The sequence below is a fragment of the Erythrolamprus reginae genome, chromosome Z (genome assembly GCF_031021105.1).
Source record: "Erythrolamprus reginae isolate rEryReg1 chromosome Z, rEryReg1.hap1, whole genome shotgun sequence".
Lineage (NCBI taxonomy): Eukaryota > Metazoa > Chordata > Lepidosauria > Squamata > Dipsadidae > Erythrolamprus > Erythrolamprus reginae.
The window spans coordinates 33,776,059-33,796,130 of NC_091963.1; the positions used below are offsets into that span (position 1 = coordinate 33,776,059).

A 20,072-nucleotide genomic window follows, 5' to 3' on the forward strand; every position below is an offset into this window, starting at 1 on the left:
TCTGAAAAATACAGTAACCCGAATAGAGTCTATGGAGAGGGGCGGCATACAAATCTAATAAATTATTATTATTATTATTATTATTATTATTATTATTATTATTAATAATAATTATTATTATTATTATAATTATTATTTTATTTATTTATTTGTCAAACATGTATAGGATAGTAGTTTGTATAAACATAAGTAAAAAGTAATGATAAAAGAGGACAATAGGACAGTAGTACAGGGATGATAAGCACAATGGTGTGCTTGTGCATGACCCTTACAGAGCTCTTAGAAACGTGGAGAGGTCAACTGTAGACAGTCTAAGGTTAAAGTTTTTGGAGTTTGGGGAAGAAACCTCAGAGTCAGGTAATGCATTCCAGTCTTTGATCACTCTATTGCTGAAGTCGTATTTTCTGAACTCGAGTTTAGAGAGGTTTACATTTAGTTTGAATCTATAAGTACTGCTCCAGTTGAAGGTGAAGTAGTCATTAACAGGAAGGACATTTTTGTATATAATTTTATGAACTACAGTTAGATCAGATTGCAGGCGACGTAGTTGTAAATTGTCTAATCACAGTATTTCAAGCCTGGTGGAGTAAGGTGTTTTGTTGAAGTAGAGGAATGAAGGACTCTTGTGAAATATTTCTGGACTCTCTCAATTGTATTAATGTCTGATATGCAATGCGGATTCCAGACAGGTGAGCTGTATTCAAGAATTGGTCTAACAAATGTTTTGTATGCTCTGGTTAGCAGTGCAATGTTGCCAGAGAAGAAGCTACATAAGATTAGATTAACAACTCTTAGTGCTTTTTTGGCAATGTTGTTACAGTGGGCTCTACCACTTAGGTCATTGGATATGAGTACTCCAAGGTCTTTGACAGAGTGAGGGTCATCTACCATCTTGTTTCCTCCAAGTTTGTATTTTGTATTCTGATTCTTTTTGCCAATGTGTAAGACAGAGAATTTATTGGTTGGGATTTGAAGTTGCCAGTTGTTTAACCATTCTGCTACATGGTCAAGGTCCTTTTAAAGGGTAGCAGCATTGTTGGTGATATTAAATAGTTTAACATCATCAGCAAAAAGAACACCATTGCTTATAATGATAATGATAATGATAATTATTATTTATTAGATTTGTATGCCGCCCCTCTCGGCAGACTCGGGGCGACTCACAGCAACAATAGAAACAATATATTACAAATCCAATAATTAAAATAATTTTAAAAAGCCTTATTAAAAAAACAAAACATACACACAAACATACCATGCATAACTTGTAAAGGCCTGGGGGGAAAGGAATATCTCAATTCCCCCATGCCTGACGACAGAGGTGGGTTTTAAGGAGCTTGCGAAAGGCAAGGAGGGTGGGGGCAATTCTAATCTCTAATGTGATCACAAAGATCATTTATGTAGAGTATGAAGAGTGTTGGTCCTAAAACACTGTTTTAAAAATCTGTTTAAAAGGTTGGCTTTAACTGTTTCATCATTATAATCTTTATAATTTGGTCCTTTAAGTGGTGAGATGGATGTAGAGTCTTTAGTTTAGAAAAAACAACTCATAGATGATTAACATTTTTTTCTCTGGAGAAAAACCACAAGTAAGCTTTTATTGAAGGAATTTGTCTTGGTGCTTATGCTCTCAGTGAAGAAAATATACATTTGTCAAGAATCATGAGATTAATGATTGTCATAGGGATCAAATAAGCAATGAGGAAACAATGGATATTAATAAAAATCTTAAGGATACAAGCAACAAGTTACAGTCATAAGTGGGAGGAAATGGATGATAGGAATGATGAGAAAAATCTAGTAGTAATAGTACAGACTTAGTAAATAGTTTGACAGTGTTGAGCGAAATATTTGTTTAGCAGAGTGATGGCGTTTGGGGAAAAAACTGTAAAACAAAGAATAATTGCATAAATATTCAGGGATCCATTTATTGTGGCCATGTATTGTTACAGATCTCAGAAGACAAGAACAGCAGGGTGTAGTATTCCAACAGAGGCTCTTGGCTACTTTCAAGCATTCCTGAGGTTAACAGATAATTGACAAATACCAAGAAGCAGGAGTGCTAATCAGTAACACCAAAGAAATGAGAAGTGCCAAGGTTTCTTAAACAACCAACTTGAACTTAAAGGTCTTCCACAGTAATTGTTTATTCAATTTGAAGGGGGGGGGAACCCTCACTCAGTAAAAGACCTTAGAATACTAATATCAAATGACCTAAGAGCTAAAGCCCACTGCAACAATATTGCCCAAAAGGCTTCTAGAGTTGTTAACCTGATCCAACGCAGTTTCTGCTCCAGCAATCTTACACTACTCACCAGAGCCTACAAAACTTTTGCCAGACCCATCCTTGAATACAGTTCATCTGTCTGGAACCCACACCACATCTCGGACATCAACACCCTAGAAAATGTCCAAAGATACTTCACCAGAAGAGCCCTTCACTCCTCCACTCAAAACAGAATGCCCTACGAAAGCAGACTATCAATCCTAGGTCTAGAAAGCTTAGAACTACGACGCCTAAAACACGATCTAAGTATTGCCCACAAAATCATATGCTGCAACATCCTGCTTGTCAATGACTACTTCAGCTTCAACCGCAACAACACAAGAGCACGCAACAAATTCAAACTTAATATTAATCTCTCCAAGCTTGACTGTAAAAAATATGACTTTAGCAATCGAGTTGTCGAAGCGTGGAACTCATTACCGGACTCAGTAGTGTCAACCCCTAACCCCCAACATTTCTCCCTTAGACTATCCACGATTGACCTCTCCAGGTTCCTAAGAGGTCAGTAAGGGCCGTACATAAGTGCACTAGCCTGCCTTTCGTCCCCTGTCCAATTGTCTCTCCTTATCTCATATATCATATATCTTTTCTTCCTTTCATATATCTTCTCCTCTATTTTTATATTTTTTCTTTCTATATAATACTTCATGTCTATTCTCTTCAATATGTATTGTGTATTGGACAAAATAAATAAATAAAAATAAATAAATAAATTAAAATTTGTTTTCTCCTTGATCCCACTGGCTATAGCTATTGCAACTGTGACTACTGGCATGTGGTTGTATTCAAATTACGAAAAAATTGTGGCAACTTCACTGCAAAAAACTACTTTCATCCTATACTCATCAAAAATTACAGGTTAACTGCTTTGTAGACTTTCAAATAGTAAGGGAAGAATCTGTCTATACTGTCTTTGCTTCCTGCTTATTTTAGTTTAAATCAAGGATTTTCAACTTTTTCTTCATTGTGGACCCACTTTGAATACCATCTGTGGCCATAGGAAATGGACCCCCAAAATTTAGTTCAAGATTTCAATCATAACTTTTTTTCCAAACCTTCTCAGACCACTCCCCACCTGCTGTGACGTCAGTTCCTCCACCAGGCAACCACAGACCACAGGTTAAGAACCACTGGCCTACGTTAAAGCAGATTTCTTTTGTCACTTCTTATCAGGAATGGTCATTCAAATAAACAGTTTTCATGCCTGCAAACTACTACAGTAAAATCAAGGAAGGGCATTAACGTAATTTTACATCACTTGTTAAAGCAATTTATTGCTTTTCAACTCTTATTTCATCTCAGGTTGGACACGTTTACTATTTATTTCTGGGAAATAAATTCAGCTCCTTACATTCCTTTAATAAATTCTTTTTGAAGTGTGTGCGTATTCAAATTATATGTTTATAGCAATATGTAAATAATTCAGTTACTAAATTTATCTGAAATCTATTGTTTGAAAAATGCACATCTAAGTGATGACAGCCTGTTGAAATAACCCAAGACAGCACTGGCTGTTCTGGCAACTGCAAAAAATGCTTAATCTGTAGTCAGAACACTCATATCCTTCTCAAAAAGCTTTCTTGTAGATGTCTATATAAATGATATGCCATCACCTCCATCCTTAGCAACCACCTATGTAGATCTTTCCAAAGAAAATGTTCTAGTCCACAAAAAACATTGTGAAGAAGCAGTTGCATGCTTGGCATCTCCAAGTCACATGGATCCTATTATTTAATTGACTACATTATTTTCAGTGCAATAATTTGTTTATAACAAAATCCTTGAACACAAAGCAGTTCATAACCTGAACAGATGGAGCTAAGAAGTAGTCTACTAGGATCCTTGATAGATTCAGTATGATAAAGCTTCTTTCTTCTATATTTCTCCTGCACATCCTAATTTTATTTTACAGAGGGAAAATATTGAGAGGAATGTTCCAGCTTTAATAATAATAATAATAATAATAATAATAATAATAATAATAATAATAATAATAATAATCAACAGATGATCCAAAGTGCAGACTCTGTAAAGAAACAGATGAAACAATCGATCACATACTCAGCTGCTGCAAAAAGATTGCACAGACTGACTACAAGCATAGACATGATGTGTGGCACAGATGATCCACTGGAACTTGTCCCGGAACTACCATTTACCAGGGGCAAAGAACTGGTAGGATCATAAGCCCGAAAAAGTGGTTGAAAATGAGCAAGCAAAACTACTGTGGGACTTCCGACATCAGACTGACCGAATTCTGAAGCATAACACACCAGACATTGTAATCGTGGAGAAAAAGAAAGTATGGATCATCAACATTGCAATCCCAGGAGACAGCAGAATTGAGGAGAAGCAGCTAGAGAAATTAGTAAAATATGAAGATCTAAAAATCAAGCTGCAACGACTCTGGCATAAGCCCGTGAAAGTGGTCCCAGGGGTACTTGGCACGCTGGGTGCAGTACCAAAGGATCTCAGCGGACATTTACTGGGATTGGCAAACATAATTCGCCGTTACATCATGCAGTCCTAGGTGCTTGGGAAGCTCCCGACTGGTGATGAAATACGAAATCCAGCATAGTGATCTCGTTTGCTGTGTTGTACTGACATAATAATAATAATAATAATAATAATAATAATAATAATAATAATAATAATTTATTAGATTTGTATGCCGCCCCTTTCTGAAGACTTCTGTAACTTGAACTGCTGCATTACCGTGCTTATGAAGACCACACAATCCCATATTTTGTAACATTTAACTTCCAGTTCATGAGCCAACCACACAAATATTAACTGAAGAAATAGAAAATGTCTCTATTATCTTCAACTGTCAAGTATACCAGCAATCTTCTGTACTCGTCTCATTAACCTACTCAGAAATGTTCTAGCACAACATTCTCGTTAGCTGATAAATTACATGCAGCGAAAAATGCATGCAAGCAAGACCAACATGTATAATGATTGGTGTCAAACATTTTTGGAATAGAAAAGAAATCATACTGAGTCAGAAGCAATTATGTCAATTAGCAAAGCAATACAGAATAGCTGTTTGGAAAAATCCAATTAACTATTTTCTCATGTAAACAGTAGCCATCAAATGTGAAAGGGATCTCGGTGGATAATCAACTAAATATGAGCCAGCAATGTGCAGCAGCGGCTAAAAAGGCCAACACAATCCTAAGCTGCATCAACAGGGGGATATACCCCAAGACCTGGGAGGTATAATATCACTCTATAGCACCCTGGTCAGACCACATCTGGAGCACTGCATTCAGTTCTGGTCACCACACTTCAAAAGAGAGATAGAAACTCTGGAGAAGGTGCAGAAAAGAGCAACCAAAATGATTAAGGGACTAGAAATCAAGACTTATGAAGAGAGATTGCTGGAACAGAACATGGATAGCTAAGAGAAAAGAAGGTCCAGGGGAGGCATGGTAGCATCTACAGGTACTTGAGGGGTTGCCACAGAGAGGAGGGGGGTCACGCTGTTTTCCAGTGCACCAGAGGGCCAGAGGAGGAACAATGTTTGGAAGCTGACCAAGGAGTGATTCAACCTAGAAATAAGGAAGAACTTCCTGATGGTCCGAGCGATCAACCAGTGGAACGGCCTGCGAGTGGAGGTTGTGAACTCCCCAACTCTAGACATTTTCAAGAGGAGATTGGACTGTCATTTAGCTGGGGTGCTGTAGGATTTCCTGCCAAGGGAGGGGGTTGGACTTGATGACCTGCAAGGTCCCTTTCAACTCTAATTATAAATAAGTAAATGAATGAATGAATAAATGAATAAATGAAATAAATACTGATGAAAACATTGTCACAAATGGGAAAAATGGAATCAGACAGCTGAATCAATAGTTTTAAGTTTGCATGATATTGTCAAAGTTCCAGGAACTTCAGAACAGCATGAATATACTGTAAATACTTCCTAACCCAGTGATGGCGAACCTATGACACGCGTGTCAGCACTGACACGCGTAGCCATTTTCGGTGACACGCGGCCGGAGAAACGGGGAGCTTTAGGGAGTGGCCAAGATGCAAATCTCCCCGCTTTCCAATTTCCCACTGACTGCAAGCAGGTACAGCAAGCGCAATTATTATTATTATTTTTCCTCTCCCCTTAATTTTGTTTTGCACTAATTAAAAAAAAATTGCACCGGTTGCAATTTTAATTTCACTCCCAGGGCTATTTACCCGGGGGTCCTACTTTGCTTACATTAAACTGCTCATCCCGTAAACAAATATCGCTCTGCCAGGAAATCTACTCCAACCTCCCCTCCCCTCCTTCGCTTCTTTCCCTCCACGAACAGCGTGCGGTGTCCCCTCCCCTTGGGTCGATCGCATCTGGGAGGGTGGAATAACTTAATTGCCATTTCCTCTTATAGCTGTTACAGGAGACGGTGCTAAGGTAAACCCTTACCAGTTTAAACGTAAAGGATGAGGGGTTATTAATTTGTAAAAAAAAAAAAATCATGCCGGGCTCGCAAAAAAGAGAGTCCGAAAAAAGAACTGCGTGGACATCGCACCGTTTGCTTCCTCCTCTAGCTCATAACTAGATTTTTACAACCCCCGCCCCCCTTGATAAGCTTTTTCTTGAATCTGACCAGTTTGGGGGGTCGCCCCCCCCTGCCCAGGAAAGAGTTGCAGCAGGAAAGCAGCGCATTTGAAAAGCGCGCTGCTTTCCCGTAAAGCCGGCTTTCCTGGCTGGCACAGGGCTTTCCCGGGCAGCTGGCTTGAGCCTTGTGCCGGTTAGCAAAGCCGTCTGCCCGCCGGAGACGTGGAGAGAAAGAAGGGAAAAAGAGGGAGGGAAAGAGGAGAGGAAAGAAGGAGGGAGGGAGGGAAGGGAGAGAAAAGTGAACGAGAGGGAGAGAGAAAGGGAGGAAGAGAGGAAGGAAGGAAGAGATAAATATAAAGGGAGAGAGGGAGAAAGAGAGGGAGAGGGAGGGGAAGAGGGTAAGGAAGGAAAAGAGAGAGAGAAAGGGAAAAAAGTGGAAGGAAGAGAGAAGGAAAGAAAGGAAGGGAGAGAGAGAGAGAGAGAGAAGATAGGAAGGAAGAGAGAGAATGAGAGAGAGCAAGAAAGAAAGAGTGAGAGATGAGAGAGGAAGGAAGAGAGTGAGAGAGAGTGAGAGTGTTTTTTTCTCAAGGTGACACACCACCCGAGTTATGCTTGGTTTTTTGGCGAATTTTGACACACCAAGCTCAAAAGGTTGGCCATCACTGTCCTAACCAATAGTTATTTTATCTCTTTATGGTGAGCTGCTGTATATTATGGGATAATTTATGCTGGAAGAACAGAAAAGGAAGTTAAATACTAGGGGAGCTATTTTTATTTTTAAAAGTCTTGTACCAAGAATATAATCCAGTAAATAAATTTTGTTTTTATATTAAGTGATAAGGTTGCATACCTGAAATGTCCTATTTTTTAAATAGCAATTGGTTTGAAAATGTTGGTGCAATTTAATCAATTAACTTCTGTACTTGCCAGCCTGATTTTTAAATTTGATCCTGAAACATTATGCAGATTTTTTAAAAAATCACTTCACAAATTCAAGAAAAGTATGAACAGTATGTTAATATGTTGCCACCTACTGGTCATTGTTATCACTCATCTGCAAGCAATCTGATTGTAGCACAGCTGTCTGTTGTTTTTTCGGACTTGTTTTAAATATCTGGTCCAAAACATAATGTTAATTTTGCCTTGGGATTCCTTAGCAGAGAATATGAGCTCTTTTTTCAATGGCTTTCTCTTATGCATCTATTTTCTCTTTTTTCTGCAAAAGTTTAAAACTTTGAAGAACACTAGAGGGAAGAAATGATCTAATCATAAAAGTTGTAGACAATGGAAAGAAAAATGCTACTAAAAAGAACTAGTGGCAATCCTGCCCAATTCTATGAAATTCAAACTTGTTCAAATGTATAGAATTTTTGCAAGCGTAATTTGCAGTTTTTAACTACTCCATTAAACTTTCAATTTTATTTTTACCATTAAGATGTATAAACAATATTAGGTAAATGTTTACCATCTTAAACCATAGTAAAGATTTTGGGACACTTGATTCCATAGTTGACAGAACCAACACAATATGCAATTGACAGTAATAATACATTACATTTACATTTATTTTATATGAACAATTGTATATACAATTGTATTGTATGTAGATTGTTCTGAGTTCGGGTTTTGCCCCGTGTAATATTTTGCATGTCTATGCGATGTTTCGGTGAAATCACATTCACCATCATCAGGCTGAAGTTGTAAGCTTTGTGCTGCTGTAAATATAGTTTGTTTGCAACTGCCATTTGTTCCTTACAAATAGTGGTGGGGGTGGAGATTTGGTTTGAATGTAGCAAATAGATTGGGTGGCTATGTTTTAATGATTTGATTGGTTGGTGGAATCACGTTTAGTTGAAGGATTGACATTCAAGGATTGAAATTCAAACTTGTTCAAATGTATGTTTTTCTGTTTAGGACTGGTTTCCAAATTTCTGGTAGGCGGGACGTGTCATCACGTTTATTCATACAGAGGGGGTGTTTTTCTATCTCTATGGCTTCCATGATTATTCTTTTATATACGTGTTCTGTTTTGGAAAGTAATTTAGTTTTTTCGAAGTCAATTTCATGTCCCTTTTTTTTTGTATTGTACTGTACATAATTCATGTATACAATATTATATTGTATTCTACATAAGGCATTGTATGTATGTATGTATATATGTATGTATATTTGACATAATAACAAAAAACATGCATCTTTTCTAAGCCTGCCTGAAATACCCACAATTAGGCATTCATAGAGTCTAGATATTGAAACATTTTCTACTCCCTGAAATTTGTCTGAAGATAAGCAGCTTTAGACAACTATTTTTAAAACCTTTCAGATTTCCAAATGAGAACCAGAATTACATAATTAAACACTTTGCTGTGTTCTAATCTTTGCATCAGTAACCACTTCAGAGGTGAGATCTGAATGAGCTTTACTTGTCACAGTAATTTATGACATAGAGCTTTTGAATAACAACAGCAACAACAACAAAAAGCATATTCAGTAGTTGTATAAGAAGCTATTTTGGATCATCTGAAACCAGATCTCAGAAAGGATATCCAAAGCCACTGTTAGTCTGAAGAAAACAGACTATTTCACAAGAAGAGTCCTTCATTCCTCTTCTCATAACAAAATACTGTACCTTACTCCGCCAGACTTGAAATTCTTGGTTTAGACAACTGACTTAATTATAGTTCATAAATTCATATTCCAAAATGTCCTACCTGTTAACGACTACTTCACCTTCAATCGCAACAATACACGAGCACGAAATCGATTAAAACTAAATGTCAACCGCTCCAAACTTGACTGCAAAAAATACGACTTCAGCAACAGAGTAATCAACGCCTGGAATGCTCTACCTGATTCTGTGGTTTCTACTCCTAACCCCAAAACCTTTAACCTTAGACTATCTACAATTGACCTCTCCCCCTTTCTAAGAGGTCTGTAAGGGGCGTGCATAAGCGCACCATTGTGCCTACCGTCCCTGTCCTATTGTCTTCTTTTGTTACTTTTTATCATTACTTATCTAATGTTTTATTTGTACAAATTATTACCCTATAATTGTTTGACTAAATAAACAAACAAATAAACAAATAAACAAATAAACAAATAAACAAATAAACAAATAAACAAATAAACAAATAAACAAATAAACAAATAAACAAATAAACAAATAAACAAATAAACAAATAAACAAATAAACAAATAAACAAATAAACAAATAAACAAATAAACAAATAAACAAATAAACAAATAAACAAATAAACAAATAAACAAATAAACAAATAAACAAATAAACAAATAAACAAATAAACAAATAAACAAATAAACAAATAAACAAATAAACAAATAAACAAATAAACAAATAAACAAATAAACAAATAAACAAATAAACAAATAAACAAATAAACAAATAAACAAATAAACAAATAAACAAATAAACAAATAAACAAATAAACAAATAAACAAATAAACAAATAAACAAATAAACAAATAAACAAATAAACAAATAAACAAATAAACAAATAAACAAATAAACAAATAAACAAATAAACAAATAAACAAACAAACAAACAAACAAACAAACAAACAAACAAACAAATAAACAAATAAACAAACAAACAAACAAACAAACAAACAAACAAAACGGGAAACCTTTCTAGTTTTTTTTTAAACTACCCCCCCCAACATTGAAGTAATATCTCATGGTGAAATAGTCCTTGTTTTTCAACAATTCGTTTAGTGACTGTTCCAAGTTACAATGGTTCTGAAAAAAATGACTCATGAATTTTATTCAGTTACAATCTTTGCAGTATCCTCATGGTCGTATGATCAAAATTCAAATCCTCAGCATCTCAGAACCCCTTTTATTCTGTCAGAAGCCAAAGGGTGGTAAGAAAGGTGGTGGTGAAACTATCATAAATGCCTGACAATTGCCAAGTACCAAATCATACGATTGCAGGAACATTGCAACAATCGTAACAGTGAGGACCAAAAATCACAAAAGTGAGGACAAAACTGAGGATCAGTACTGTTGTAACTTTGAAGGATTGCCAAGTGAATAGTTGTAGGTCAAGGAAGAGCCAAAGTGGTGCAGCAGGTAGAGTGCAGTACTGCAGTCCACTAAAGTTGACTGTAGATCTCCAGGTCAGCGGTTCAAATCTCATCACTGGCTCAAGGTTGACTCAGCCTTCCATCCTTCCGAAGGGGGTAAAATGAGGACACATATTGTGGGGGCAATAAATATGCTGGCTCTGTTAAAAAGTGCTATTACTAACATGTTGTAAGCCGCCCTGAGTCTAAGGAGAAGGGCGGCATTAAAAAATCGAATAAATAATAAATAAAATAGATAAATAATATATAAGGCTCCTGAGTAACTGCTTCCATTTCCTTATCTGGAAATGCTCCTGAGTAGCATTTTTTAAATGTGTCTCCAGCAGCAATAATAGCTTTGCGTCGAGGATAAAGCTTTGAAATCAGCCCAATAGCCAGTACCATATTAATTCCAGTGGAAATGTTAACATGCAGGGAGCTTGGGTGGAGGAGGGAACGAAATGTCAATGAAGCAGTGGAAGTGATGTGCCGGTGTCTGGAGGCTGTTGGGGCCTGGATGGGTGTCAACAGACTCAAACTCAACCCGGATAAGACGGAGTAGCTGTGGGTTTTGCCTCCCAAGGACAATTCCATCTGTCCGTCCATTGCCCTGGGGGGGGGGAATCCTTGACCCCCTCGGAGAGGGTCTGCAACTTGGGCGTCCTCCTCGATCCACAGCTCACATTAAAGAACCATCTTTCAGCTGTGGCGAGGGGGGCGTTTGCCCAGGTTCGCCTGGTGCACCAGTTGCGGCCCTATCTGGACCGGGACTCATTGCTCACAGTCACTCATGCCCTCATCACCTCGAGGTTCGACTACTGTAATGCTCTCTACATGGGGCTACCTTTGAAAAGTGTTCGGAAACTTCAGATCGTGCAGAATGCAGCTGCGAGAGCAGTCATGGGCCTACCTAGGTATGCCCATGTTTCAACATCACTCCGCAGCTTGCATTGGCTGCCGATCAATTTCCGGTCACAATTCAAAGTGTTGGTCATGACCTTTAAAGCCCTTCATGGCACTGGACCAGAATATCTCCGAGACCGCCTTCTACCGCACGAATCCCAGCGACCAATTAGGTCCCACAGAGTGGGCCTTCTCCGGGTCCCGTCAACTAAACAATGTCGGTTGGCGGGCCCCAGGGGAAGAGCCTTCTCTGTGGCGGCCCCGACTCTCTGGAACCAACTCCCCCCAGAGATTAGAACTGCCCCTACTCTCCCTGCCTTCCGTAAACTTCTTAAAACCCACCTCTGTCGTCAGGCATGGGGGAACTGAAACACCTCCCCCGGGCATGCACATTTTATGTATGGGATGTTTGAGTGTATGCTTGTTAACAAAATGGGGTTCTTTTAAATGTTTTAAATTATATTTGGATTTGTTACAAACTGTTATGTTATGCTGTGAGCCGCCCCGAGTCTGCGGAGAGGGGCGGCATACAAATCTAAATAAATAAATAAATAAATAAATAAATAAATAATTTTGTATTTGTACCCTGGAATCATCCACTGAATATGAAGTGGTCCCATTTCAAACCAGTATATGCTAAAATATATCAAGGGATGTAAAATTAGGATCCACATTTAAATAAAGCTCAAATAAAGTGAGACATATAACCTTGAATTTAGCTCTGAATCATACTTTTCTCCTCTTACCTTTATCAACTTACTAAAAAAAGACAAGAAAATATGTTCAAGGATATAATTTAGTTATACAAAACTTAAGAATGCTTTTGTAATCTTCAAGGATCAAGATAAGTCAATAATGTTAAACAAGTGAAATAACACACTATGTTGAAAATCATATGCCTTCATTCATTTTGGAGCATTAGAATAGCAATCTCCTACTAAACCAAGTATGTGAAGGTCATTTTAAAAGAACTATAGTTAGACAGTAATTTTTCAAATCCTGAAAAACAGGGAGAACCTTCATTCATTGAAAACTATCAATCAAAGAGAAGGGCAGATCAATCCCATTGTCCTATTTTTATCAGCAGTTATACTAAGAGTAATGTTGGTGGTGCATGATCACAGCTTTAGATCATAGTCACAAAGCAGAAAATTCCAAACTATTCTGGACAATTCTGTTACCTACGCTGAGTGATCATGTTGGCCGCTGCAATTATCTAGTTCGAGACAGATTGCTCTGCTTAATGACTGGTCACTTAATGACTGATCAAAATTATGAATAGACCTCCCTAGGTCTATTCTTATAAACTGTTTCCCAAAGTTCAAAAAGTGCACAACTCTTCGCGGTCTCATTTGGGTCTTTGGCAATTATGTTGCATTTGTAACCTTTTGCAGAATCCAGTGATTACATGATCCTGATTTTTTTTGACTTTTTAAAAATGGTTTCAGCTACAGTGGTACCTCTACTTAACTTAATTTGTTCCGTGATCAGGTTCTTAAGTAGAAAAGTTTGTAAGAAGCAGCAATTTTCCCCATAGGAATCAATGTAAAAGCAAATAATGCGTGCAATTGGGAAAACCACAAGGAGGATGGAGGCCCTGTTTCCTCCTAGAGAGACCTCATGGAGGCTTCTTCGCGCCTTTTCCAGCCCTGTTTCCTCCCAGGAGATTCCTAGAGAGGCCCCACAGAGGCTTCTCCCTGCCTTTTCCGGCCCTGTTTCCTCCCAGGAGATTCCTAGAGAGGCCCCACAGAGGCTTCTCCCCGTCTTTTCCAGCCCTGTTTCCATCCAGGAGATTCCTAAAGAGGCCTCACAGAGGCTTCTTCCTGCCTCTTCCGGTTAAAATTTCAGAGGTTCGGGTTTGTAAGTGGAAAGTGAGAAGAGGCAAAAAAATCTTGAACACCCGGTTCTTATCTAGAAAAGTTCCTAAGTAGAGACATTCTTAGGTAGAGGTACCACTAATTAATGGTTTCCAGCAAAAACACCAATTTTGCTGGAAAGTAAATACGTGAAACGTGGAGTTCAATACCTAAAACTGGAGTTTGCTTAATGACCACACTGTTTGCTAAATAAACAAGAAAAATGGGTTTGGTTACTTGATGATCCACTTAATTACCACCATGATTTACTGAAATTCGAGGGTCAATTGCAGTTGTAAGTCAAGGATTATCTGTAGTAAAATTGCCACATCAGAAAAGCAAAAAATAAAAAATAGTCACAAAGCTACCTGCAATACAGAGGCCAATAGACTAAAAGATAAGCAGTAAATTGTACATGCAATTAGGGCATTATCCAGGGCTTCTATCAAATAAACTTGATTTTTCTTGTAGCCCAAATGAGAACAGAAAAGGGAAACTCCTGTTTTAGTTCTCTTAGGAAGCCCAGAATTAACAAATTTTCCTTCACAAAGACTCAGGTTGTTGTTTCATAACAGTAAAACCAACCCAAGACATAAATCATGCCACAATTCTTATATTCAGAAAGGATTTAGTCCATTTTAACCTTCTTCCTACACTACTTTCCAAAGGGAAAATCAAGAAAATTTTATATATGCTCAGATAATAACTAAGATAGTACTAGCAATATCAAAACAATAGATCAAATCAATTGTATATGGACACTTTGGGGGTTTTTTTTTGTATAAACCATTTACTGTTCCAACATTCTATATTTATGACTATGTTTGTTTACTTGAAGACATTTCTTTATCCAATTTTGTAATATCATCAGTGTAAGTGTGGGGTTTGCTCTCTAGGAAATCCTCCATTTATTCATATCAATGTTATTAGCTGGGTAATAATACTGTAAAAAGCAAACAACCAAGCACAATGTTCAACCCTAAGTTAAAGTTACCTCTTCTCTCAGTACTATACGTTAAACCCTTCTACCTCCCTACATGTAACAGTTTTGTTCTATTTGCAAATTATAAACACCAGCTATTCCAGGAATAGATCTGCAAAATCTCAGAGGTCATCACTCCATCTTGAAATATTTTATTAGATTCAGTCAAAAAGCAATAACAATATAGGTGGTTTTAGTGACAATTAGAACATAGATATCATTATTAAAAAATCAGATTTAAAAAAAGGAAATATTCAGTAGTATCAAAGGGACTTGTTTGCACATAAAATGCTGAAGGTCTCTTACAGTTAAAGGTGCAGGAAAATATAGAACAGATTGTGTTGTTTTTTATTTTATTTTATCAGCTTTCTATAATTAGATTCACTCCATCTTCAATATAGTACCAACTATTTCAGCTTCAACAGATACCTGTAATTTTTATTTGCTTAAGTGCAACTTTTATAGCTTTTATTTATTTTTACTACATCCTTTTTAATTTCCTTCAAATTGAACAGCAAGGAACTGTTTAAGAGTTTAAAAGCCAATTGCAAAATAAAGCTTTTATTTTTATCTTATTTCAAAGACTATGCGGTTGACTGGTTCCTAATAGCCCATCTTGGATGACATTGTATTTTTTTCCAGAACAGTGAACCTCTGTCTCTTTCTTAATGTTCTAACAATTGCTAAATTGGTTTAGTAACTAAGTTCACCTAAATTAGAAGCATTTATTTTTGTTTATCTGTAGTACTACACAATTTAGGGACACAACACCATTATGGCGATATAAATAGGGCATAATGATAATAACTAACTTCATTCAGTTGAATATGACTTATTTCACAGTGTAGCTGGATCAATTGAAATTGCTACAGGAATAGTTATTATATGAACTATTAAATATAGCTGCTTAAACAGAAGTACCTATATCTCCTGGCTATTAAATACAGCTGCTTAACAAACCCATCTGAATCTCCGGACTATTAAATATAGCTGTTTAACAGACTCATCTGTGTCTGGGCATCAAACTAATGCAAAATAGATGTGCTCCAATTTCTTTCTTCAATTATTTAAAGGAGTGCCATGTAAAATAATAATAATAATAATAATAATAATAATAATAATAATAATAATAATAATAATTTATTGGATTTGTATGCCGCCCCTCTCCGTAGACTCGGGGCGGCTAACAACAATGATAAAAACAGCATGTGACAATCCAATAATAAAACAACTAAAAACCCTTATTATAAAACCAAACATACACACAGACATACCATGCATAACTTGTAATGGCCTAGGGGGAAGGAATATCTCAACTCCCCCATGCCTGGCGGTATAAATGAGTCTTGAGTAGTTTACGAAAGACAGGGAGGGTGGGGGCAATTCTAATCTCCGGGGGGAGTTGGTTCCAGAGGGCCAGGGCCACCACAGAGAAGGCTCTTCCCCTGGGGCCCGCTAAACGACATTGTTTAGTCGACGGGACCCGGAGAAGGCCAACTCTGTGGGATCTTATCGGTCACTGGGATTCGTGTGGTAGCTGCAAATGCTGCACAGAACATGAATCAGGGATGTTCATTGGGTATAGTTAAAAAATCAAGATGGTGACCGCAATGCTGTGGTCAAATGACGCTCTTTATGTGTTAGTGACCATCATAGACATGATTTGTTTTTACTATACCCTGCAGTCATCTGAACAAGGAATAAAATGGAAAGGATATAGAGTTTGGCAAATGTTGGAGCAATTGCCTAACAGAAAGATCTGTCAACAGCAGAAGAGACTATTGGTTAGAACAGAGATGGAGAGGACCTTGGAGGTACATTAATTGAATGTAGCACGGAACCTATCCACTCTACTACACATCACCAGTCTGGGACTTGACCAACTAGTAAGTGACAATACTAGATTAGATAACTGTCTGGATCTCATCTTCTGCAACAACAACAGTACAATGTATGGCTTACAAATAAATGAACCTTTTTCCAACAATGACCACAGCATGATAAACTTCAGTCTCAACCTAAGCCACACTAAGATCCACCCAAATAACACGTCTCCGAAATTCAGCTTCAAAAAAGCGAACTACGAACTCATTGATGCCATCTTTCAACATTAAACTGGCAAACTTTATTCTCTAACTGCAACTCTATGGATGACCTCTACAACACATTCTTGCTTGAGATGAAAATAATCATCAGACTTTACGTACCATTTGCATCTGCCTCAACCAAGAAAAATAACCTCCCCATCTTAATAAGAAAATTACAATTAAAAAAAAATCTCTCTGGCGTAAAAACAAAAAAGGACAAGTAGTAAACTTCAAAAGCCGTTATAAAAACATATGTTAACAAATAAAAGCAGAATGTCTCAACTACCACAGCATACAAGAGGAAAACCTTCTATGCACCAATTCCAATCGTGCCTTCTACAACTTTGTCAACAACAAACTCAAGGACTCTAGACCTATCCCACCTCTCAAAGGACCCAACAACAAAGAATACCACAATGATTTATCCAAAGCTAACCTTCTCAATTCATTATTTGGCTCTGTCTTTGTCAACAGCAACGGCTCATCCTCCAAATTCATCACTCGCACCTCAAATTCTCTCAATGACCTAATCTAAATAGACTTCACTGAAGACCGAGTTGAAAAAGCATTACGTGACCTTAAACCTTCCCTATCAGTTGGACCAGATGGTCTGTGTGCATACTTCCTAAAAAAGCTCTCTTCTGCTACAGCTGGACCACTAAGCATAATTTTTGAAAAAATCCTTCAGTACCAGCACACTTCCTAAGATATGGTCGAAAGCAATGGTCATCCCTGTCTTCAAAAAAGGAGACCCCTTTCTTGTCGATAACTACAGACCAATATCACTATGCTGTATCCCATGTAAAGTTATTGAATCAATTATAAACCAATCAATTACTCTCCACCTAGAAACTAATAATCTGCTCTCTAACAAACAATTTGGATTTAGAAAAAACCTATCCTACAATCTACAGCTCCTTCACTGCAAAAACATATGGACAACTCATCTTGATCAAGGAAAATCTATAGATGCAATTTATATTGACTTCTCCAAAGCCTTTGATTCATTGGTCCATGACAAACTACTTCAAAAACTCAAATCCTATGGCATCTCAGATCCCTTCACAACTGGATTACTGCATTCCTGTCTAACAGGCAACAAATGGTCAAAATGTTAAAAGCGGTGTCCCCCAAGGTAGCGTACTGGGACTTATGCTCTTCATTCTCTACATCAATGACTTTTGCGATCTCATCACAAGCAACTGTGTTCTTTTTGCAGACGATGTAAAACTCTTCAACACCACTGATAACACAACTACTCTACAAAAAGACCTAGACTCAGTTTCTGACTGGTCCAACACATGGCAACTCCAAATCTCAACCAGCAAATGCTCTGTCCTACACATCTGCAAAAAGAATTAGAACTTCAAATACAAACTTAATGAACAAATTATTATTATATAGATAATCCCCACTTGGTCAAGGACCTCGGAATACTAATAACTAAAGATCTAACTGCCAAAGCCCACTGAAACAACATCGCTAAGAAGGCCTCAAGTGTTGTTAATCTAATCCTACGTAGCTTCTGCTCTGGAAATCTCACACTACTTACCAGAGCTTACAAAACTTTCGCCAGACCCATCCTCGAATACAACTCATCTGTTTGGAACCCATATCGCATCTCAGACATTAACACCCTTGAAAATGTTCAAAGATACTTCACAAGAAGAGCCCTTCATTCCTCCACTCGAAACAGAATACCCCACAAAACTAGATTTACAATCCTGGGTCTTGAAAGCTTAGAACTACGATGCCTTAAACATGATCTAGGTATTGCCCACAAGATCATATGCTGCAATGTCCTGCCTGTCAAAGACTACTTCAGCTTCAACCACAACAACACAAAAGCACACAACAGATTCAAGCTTAATATTAACTGCTCCAAACGTGACTGTAAAAAATATGACTTTAGTAATCGGGTTGTCGAAGCATGAAACCCCCAACATTTTACCCTTAGACTATCCACGGTTGACCTCTCCAGATTCCTAAGAGGTCAGTAAGGGGCGTACATAAGCGCACTAGAGTGCCTTCCATCCCCTGTCCTATAGTCTCTCCTATATCTCGTATTTCTTCTCTACTATATCCTCTATAACCTTCATTATATATTATTGTATATTGGACATTTATCAAATAATAAAATAAGATTGGCTTGGCATGATGTTTTAAACAAAAATTTGTTGGCTTTTAGTTATAACTTTATTTCAAAGATGTGGTTTTTTATTAACTTTTCCAGTATCTTCACAGATATTGATGTTACACTGATTGATTTGTAGTTTCCTGGATCTGTTTGCCCCCATTTTTTGAAGAATCATATCAGCTCTTTTTGCAATTTTCAGGTAGTTCCCTTGTGTCCCACTTGTGTCCCACAATATGGGACAATATTTCTGAGAAAATATATGCCAGTTCTTTCAAAACTCTGGGATGTAACCTGTCAGGTACTGATGATTTACATTTGTGAAGATCAGATAGGTATTCTCTAACCATTTTCTTACTTATTATAAGTCTGTTATTTACAATGAAGTCTGTCATTTACAATTAAATTTTTGGTAGGTTGGGCTACATTTTCTTTTTTGCATGAAGATGTGAAGAATGGGTTAGGCAGTTCTGTTTTTTCTCTGCTAACTGTTACTTCCTTGCCATCTCCTCTCTTTAGTAGTTCTACTGTTTTTTTTACTTCTTTCTTGTTATTTATATGTTGAAAGAAACTTTAAAAATGATTTTTGACTTTTGTTTCAAGTCTTTGTTCATTCTGAGCCTTTGCTTTCTTGATTTCATCTTTGCAGATTCAGTCTATCTGCTGATATTCTGCCTTATGTGATTAGTGATGTTTAAGAATAGTACTGCAGGACATCACAGACTCTCAAAACTTTGGATATAATGTTCCCTAAAACTTGCTGCCGAATAATGAAAGATAGAAAAAATTATGAATGCAGAGACAGATTAATCACGATTCCATTAGTTCAATCTAATTCCAATTACATTTAAATATAATAGGAACAATGGTGACTTATGTCTGTCAGAAATGTTTTAATAGTCAGATTCCTTCACTTAGCAGAGAATCTGAGCTTTACAAAATTCTAAAATTCACATATTTTCTGAAAATGACTTCAAAATCATTGGTGGCTAGTAAGCAAAACGATTTTGGATTGGAACATAGCAAATGGATTGGTTTATTTACTCTTTTTCCCCCCAACAACATTCCCTGCATCAAATCCCATTCTCAAGCATTGATAGATAAGAAGTCAGGGAAAATTAAATTTATATCACAATAATACAATAAAATTGTCAATGTATAAAAATGAATGGACATCAAGCAAACCAA

At 37.1% G+C, this 20,072-nt stretch overlaps 1 protein-coding gene across 4 annotated transcripts in view; it reads right to left on the bottom strand.

Moving 5' to 3' along the window:
- The window catches only part of CALCR (calcitonin receptor), a 165,224-nt gene that overhangs the window by 126,823 nt on the left and 18,329 nt on the right, over positions 1 to 20,072 (bottom strand). Inside the window, exon 1 of one of the 4 annotated variants that reach the window (XM_070726408.1) lies at positions 17,187 to 17,278. The exons of 2 other annotated variants lie outside the window; for them this stretch is intronic. The gene's annotated coding sequence lies outside the window, so the exon portion shown is untranslated. Of the gene's footprint in view, positions 1 to 17,186; positions 17,279 to 20,072 lie in introns of those variants that run through there. One more of the 4 variants, XM_070726411.1, reaches the window with a different exon arrangement.